We start from the raw sequence: 7036 nt of genomic DNA on the forward strand, positions 1-7036 counted from the left end.
TCTATGTTTTGACTCTACAAAGGGGCAATTCATTTACAGAGGGTATGGCAAGGGCTTGGGTTCTGCTGGTGCTTCTTGATTGATCAGTGAGAATCATGTGCGTCTAGATGACCTGGCATCTTAGCAGAGTCAAAGAGGCAAAGGGGCTGGGGTCCTGGTGTATTCAGGACATGGACTGGACTAGTGATGAGAGAGATGGGGAGAAGAGAAAGAAGATAAGATGGGGTTAGGGCGAGCGAAAGGAAGGAAGAAAAGGGAGTAAAAGAGAAGTGAGAAAAAATGCTAGCATGGGTTGTCTTGCTAGTTCTCCTGGCCTCTTTGTCCTATCCACTGACTTTGTTACTAGTTCATAGTCTGTGTGTCTGTGCTTCAAAAGGCTGAAACTCAAAATGTCAGAGTTTGGAGTAAGGAAAGGTTTATTGATTGGGAAGGTGCCAAATGATAAAATGGGAGACCTAATCCTCAAATCAATCTTTAAAAATCTTTTAAGAGTTCAGACTTCTTTTTTGTCAAAGGAAGGGGAAATATGAGGGGCAAGAAGTGTTTGGCCACCAGACATCTGGGTGCCAACAGGGGTCTGAGGAAGACTGTGATAGTTGATGTGAGTCTGTCCACGAGGTTCCTGCAAATCTTTGATAAACAAGACCTAAAACTCAAGTCGCAAGCAGAATTCCTCTAATAATTAGCTTATCTATCTGGAAGACCAAACAGAACTTATTAGCCTGAAGGCCATGGAAACAAAGCAGGTTTGAACAAGATGGAGTCAGAGAGACTGAGCAGTTCGCTCTATTACATACTCAGAGTAGAGCCACAGGCAATTAAGTTCCCAAAGGCGAGAGGATGAATACACTTCACACTTCGATGAAGTATGTATTTTGGAGGTAGACCAGGCTTTTAAAACTTTAATGTGCATACACATCACCTGAAGATCTTATTGGAATGCAGATTCTGATATAGCAGGTTTGGAATTGGGTCTGAGCATCTGCATTTTTAATAAGTTCAAGGGAAAATGCTAGATGTTTGCAACTCCTTTTGTGCCAGGAGTTCTCTGAAAGTGCTGACTTCTTCCCAGGAGAGGTGGGTAGGTCTGGTGCAGTCCAGCTTTGGGGACTCAGACCCACTCTGTGATTCCTGAGCAGGGGTCTGAGAGGCCACAGCCAGAGCCTCACAGGGGCAAGTATAACTAATCCCTTATTGACCACTCTCAGGCATCAAGGAATATGGGTGCTTTGAATAAACCAAACCAAACTTCCAGGCACTGTGAATGATTGACATTTGATGAACAATATAAAACAAATCAATATATACTGTATTAACAAAATAAATTCAACAATCACATATCATTTTGAATATATAAGGGGTAACTGAATTTTCTGATATAATTCTCAAATGGGGCCTTTGGGCAAGCCTCAGCCCCATCATGGCGTCTGGAAGGCATCTTCCATGTGGGATTGATTGCACATGCAAGCAGCATTCTTGGCGCTGGCCCTTGGTCTTGCCAAAACTCTGTGAGTCCCCTCAGCTCTGACCTTAGCAGCAGCTTGAAAATTGGAAATGCTTTACAGAAGCCGCCCAGGGCCAGCTCTCTGTGATGTGTGGATAGATGATTTCTCCTTTCAGGGTCAAGTCAAGCACACCCAAAGGGACTGAGGACCAAAATAGAAACAGAAGCTGACCTTACACTTGTGTGGCAAGAACATGTCTGTGGCTGCTGTGTCCAGTTCGCTGCTTGAGTCTGGTGTGCAAGGGGATCTCCCTTCTCACACCTTTGCCTGGTCTTCTGCTAGGAGAGCACTCAGAGTTCATTCAGGTGTTTCTTGAGTCTCCTCAGAACCCTGACCAGGATGAAAGGCCCAGGGTTTCCCTGACTGCTGGGCTTGGGAACTAGAGGACTTACAGAATGGGCTGGGGCTCCGCTGGCATCCTGGGGAGCTCTGGGGGCTGTGGATGAGTATTTGTGCTGAGGGCAGGGTGGGAACACCATCACTAGCAGAGGACCACCTTGTAGTCACTAAGGGGATTGAGGGTCCTGCTTCTTATATTTAGCCCCTTGGCTGGAAACTCACCAAGCTGTGGGCATTTCACCTCAGCGTAAATGATAAAAATGCCCTGTAGGGGAGTTGGATTGGGATGAGGAAGCAGATATAAACCAGAGGATGAGAAAAGGGGCAGGGATCCCACTCACCATTTCCTCCAAGGTTGACACCGCAGGCCTGGCTGCGGAGAGGAGGGGAAAAGCACAGCCAGGTCAGGGCATCTCTCGCCTCCTTGCCACTCTCTTGCTCAGAGAGCACAGACCAGCTCAGGGATCACTGCTCCCCCTTTCACTCCTCAGGACCCCTGACTCTCACTCTGCAAACAGGCAGGCCTGGGAGTCAGGAAACCTGGTCTAGATCCAGTTCAATCACATGGCAGCTATGTGATGCTTAGGCCAGTCACTTGGCCTCTGAATATCAGCTTCCTCAACCAAAAAGGAGTGGTGGTGGTAACAATGACTACCTCACAAGAATTACAGTGAGAATCGAGAGTGATGAACTTGTCAGAGTACTTTAAAACTAACTACATTAAATACTTGCTGTGCACCAGATACTCTTTCAGGTGTAAGGATTATATTTACTATATTAATCTCACACCGGTCCTGTAAAGTCAGGATTATCGATTCCTTCTCATACAGGGATGAGAAAACTGGGGCTTGGCAAGGTTACTAACTGTACAGTCACTTCCATTAAGAAGTGGAATCACAGGCAAATACCGAATCTCTGCGAATATGGAACATTCTCCCAATTATAAAAGATCCAGGGCCCCCTTTCCTATGTATCTTGGAACACAATGACCAACCTTATTCTGGGTTTCGGATCCCTTCCCCTACATGTCAGGGGAAGCAGCTGAGAGCATGAATTGGGAGGAGGTCGCCCCCACCCCAAATCATGCCTTCACTTTTGCTGTCTTGCAAGGGGTAAAACAGTAACATTTCCTTATTTTGCCAATGAAAGCCATATATTCTGAAGTTGGTTTCTTTTTCCCTTTCTTATGTTTAAGTCTTCATTATAACTCTTCTCAGGAAGGAACTGTGCCCATGTATCCTTTCCCATCTGCCCTGACAATACTTTGAGCAGTAATCAGTTATGTCCTGGGGGAACTGCCCCTGAGTCAGGAGACTCTGTAGTTGTCCACTTCCTCTAGTATCCTTTATGGGAGGGGACAGAAACCCTAGGCTGATTCGAACCCATTTTAGAGACCAGGAATGGACATCTCAGAGGAGGAGAGGCAGGAAAAACTCCTTGTTTTTGAACACCTATTACATACCGGATGATCTTTAAGGTTTCTAGAACTCAGATTCTATTCCTATTAATTTATAATAGTCTTGCAAAGTAGGCATTGTATCTGCTTTATGAGTTAGGCTCAGGGAGGTTGAATAACTTGCCCAGTCACACAGTGAGTACATAGAGTCAGGTTTTGAACTCCGTTCTGACTGACTGAGAAACCCATAGTCTTCCCTCTCTCTGCTAGAGAGGACTAGCTAGCTATTCCCCTGTCCCTGCCGCCCTAGCTCTAGGAGCATGGCTGGAGCTCCTGGTCTTCTTGACTTCCTCTTATAGTAGCTGAGAATGTCCTATTTTGACTTAGAGTCTGGGGCAAAGACAACGTGCATCATTCTTTTCTCTCTTTCCTTTGTTCCTTCACAGTGCTCAGAAAAAGGCAACAATTCCCTTGTTAGGGTTGTAGAAGTGGTGGCGGAGATGATGTATTGAGTGGTAATTATGGTGGTCATAGTGGTGTTTATGGTGATGGTGGTGGTGGAGGTGGTGCTGATGGCAATGATGACCATGGTAAATAGTAACAGTGATGGTAGTGGTAGTGACACTTCACCCTAGGCTCCAAACTTCCTTTTATATTAGCAAAGATGTCAAGTTTGGCCTGAGATCACTCACCTTCACTCTTCTTTAGGGCTGTACGCACCACAGAATAGATGACACCTTCATCTTTCTAATTCTGGTCATGAACTGAAAGAAGGAATGAGATTGAAATAGGACCTGCCTAACTGTCCCATCTCAAGATATAAGCATCCCAGAGCCACTTATAGAGGGAAGCCAGTCGGGGTCTCTGTAGTGGTAATACCTGTCAGTGGGAGGTGGTTATTAATTTAGGATATCCGTCTTGCAGGAGGTAACTGGCAGCTGTAGCAGATCCTAGCAGCTTTTCCAGTCTGACACTGTTAAAACTAGAGGCTGACAAAATTTTTCTGTAAAAGAGAGTAAATATTTTAGGCTTCGTAGGCCTCTCTGTTGCAACCACCTGGCTCTGTAGTGTGAAACCAGCCAGACACAAAACATAAACAACTTTCTTTAAAAAAATACATGTTGGCTGGGCTTGGCCCATGACCATAGTTTGCCAAATGTTAGTCTAACCCCTCTGCCCTCTCTCCTGAAGGCTGGCTCCCTTCTTGCTTCCCTCTCCCACCCCAACTCCTCAAACTTCCCAGAAGCCACCTGCTTCCTTCCTTAATGACTGATTCCTGAGACTGGCTCACAAGGTTTCCTTTTCCTTCCTTCCTTTAAGAGGCCCTTCCCTGCCTTCATGGGCAGATCGTGGTCCAGCTGGAAGTCCTTACATTGGCATACAGTGGGTGCTGCTCTTTACCAAGAGCTGGAAGTGGATTCCAAGGTGAAAGGGGCCCTAGGAAATACAAGGGCACAATTCACTGAGCATCTTCAGAGAGCAGGTTGGATGATAGGGACAGAGAGGCTGAGAAAAAGAATGTTAGTGGAGGCTGCTGGAGGGCTAAGGCTGATTTGTCTATGAGGGTTAATTCACAAGCCTGGACACAGTTAATTTTTATGGGATGTTTCCTTTGAAAAATATCCTAGAGGATAGGATGGCTCCATGGAAATCACAAACTGGGAAGAAGCAGGGTCAGAAAATGATGGGGCACACCTTGCATGGAAAGGAGCCAGACCCACCAGTCAGGCTACTTTTCTGAAGGAGGGAAAGCTAATAACTTGGACTACATATTATGTGCCAGACACTGGGCTTGGGAGTTCAAATTCATAACAAAACTCCTAACCCAGTGACCAGCACGTGGCTGGATGTCCCATAAGCCTCTCCTAATTCTTCGGTGCCTATTATTCTTCACAACCATCTTGCAGAGGTTGGAACGATTATTTCCATTTTATAGATGAAGTGACTGAGGCTTGTAGAGGTGAATTCTCCAAGATCATACAGTAAGTGTTGGGGACAGAACTGTAATCCAGGTTTGTATGCTTTTTCTACATTAGTGTAGTGCCCCTGTGATAGCAGGTGCTTCTAGAACTTTAAACATTAGCTTCCGGGATAGGAGTTGGGTCATATGCAGATTTCAGATTCACGCCCTGGTTCACACCCAGTACCCAAGAAATATTTGTTAGCTCTAACAGCACTAAAGAATCAGAATCACCAGGCAGGATCTGTGGAAACGGCTCTTCCTGGGAAACCAAGAGCCATTCATGGAGACACAGAGGCCCCTGATTATGAAACATCCCTAACGCTCATCTGTCAGGGCTGTTTTTCTGAGTCGCCATTCAATGAAGAGCTCTGTGAATTCAATGGGAGTCTGTTTTATAGGAGGTGTAACAACAGGTAGCAAAAAGAACACTTTTAAACCGAGAAACCAGGACTTGTGCCACCTAGGTAAGTGCTACTTGGAAGTGCACCCCTTCCATGACCACATTCTAATGGCCCCATTGTTGGTCAAAATGTTTTGAAAATTGCCTTCAGAGTATAGTCTGTTGAATATCTTCAGTGGTGGTATATTTTTGTTTGTTGAGAAATCGATATGCCATCTGGAAATGGTTAAGGGTCTGTTGGAGCTAGGTATGGAGAATTAAGCTGTTGATATGACCTTTTTGTGTGTTAATGCAGCTGCGGGATTGGGCCTGAGGGCGGTATTCTGAGTGACATTCTAAAGAAGGCTTTGTGTCCCTGAGATTATGAGATTAGAGGACTACCACCAGGAGTCCTATTTTTATGAGAGATAGGTTCCTAAGTAAAATGGAACCTATGTGTTTCCTGTGGCCATGGGGCGGGGAGGGGTGCAGAGGGATGGTTTTTACTCCCTGTGAAAGGCATCTTTTTCTTAAAGATTTTTCACCAGTGACTGCTTCTCCATCACCTCGTCCAGCACTGGGAAGGAGGTGGCTGTGCCGTGCTGCTTAGCCTTTAATGCTCTGACCCAGGGGTGAGTAGACAAAACACCAGCCAGGTGGCCATTGGAAGGAAGTGTTACTACGGATGCAGGGATGGCAGAACTCACAGATCTTCAGGTCATGGTCCCATCTCCACTACTAAGCAGACCAGAGCTCTGCTGAGAGCTGAGATTCATGAGAGAGAGAGTTGGAGGCGTTGGTTTTTCAGTCTCTTTCATGCCTGAGTGTGCAGTAGCATGCATCTCTGGGTGGCTTTGTGTTTTGGAAACTGTAACTATCTCTCCACAGGCCCTGTTGTATGACATGAGACAAGAAGTCCCCGCTCCCACCCAACACACAGGAGAAGAAAGTGCTGGTTCTATCAGGCTATGGCTTTTCAAAGGCTGGGCAGTGCCTTCCATAAGGACTCAGCAGCCAAGAAAGCCAAAAAGAGTTACTGACTGGTCTTTCTCGAGAGTCTGAAATAACCCAGAACTGCAGCAGCAGTGACCATCACACCAAACACACTCACATTCCTCTTCCTCCTCTCTTATTCTCTCTTCTCCTTGTATCTTCTCTCTGGACTTCTCTCTCACCCTCCTTGTCTCTTTTTATATTGTACATTCCTCCACCACTTGGCCAAGCTTGGGTCAAGTTGGATTTCTTCCATTCATTGCTCTGCTTCATGCCTCCTGCCCTAATACTCACTCCCCTAGATTGGCTTCCTAGGCCTGGGACACCCCAGTGCAACAACTTATGCAGCTTCCAGAGAAGTGCTGGAGGGGTGGGTGTTATAAGTGCCACAGCCTGGGCTTGCTCCCTCCCGCTTCCTTTGTCAAGCTTCCCTAAGACCAGCCTTCATCTCCACCCCTTGC

General features: G+C 46.2%; 1 long non-coding RNA gene across 1 annotated transcript; it reads right to left on the reverse strand.

The window, feature by feature from the left end:
* Positions 1-1286: 1286 nt before the first annotated feature.
* LOC120584302 (uncharacterized) lies at positions 1287-7020 on the reverse strand. The gene is made up of 2 exons (XR_005648005.1): positions 4120-7020; positions 1287-4004 (listed from the first exon to the last, which is right to left on the reverse strand). It is a non-coding gene; the product is annotated as an uncharacterized LOC120584302 (long non-coding RNA).
* Positions 7021-7036: the final 16 nt, after the last annotated feature.

The sequence above is a fragment of the Pteropus medius genome, unplaced genomic scaffold (assembly GCF_902729225.1).
Source record: "Pteropus medius unplaced genomic scaffold, Ma_sr-lr_union100, whole genome shotgun sequence".
NCBI lineage: Eukaryota > Metazoa > Chordata > Mammalia > Chiroptera > Pteropodidae > Pteropus > Pteropus medius.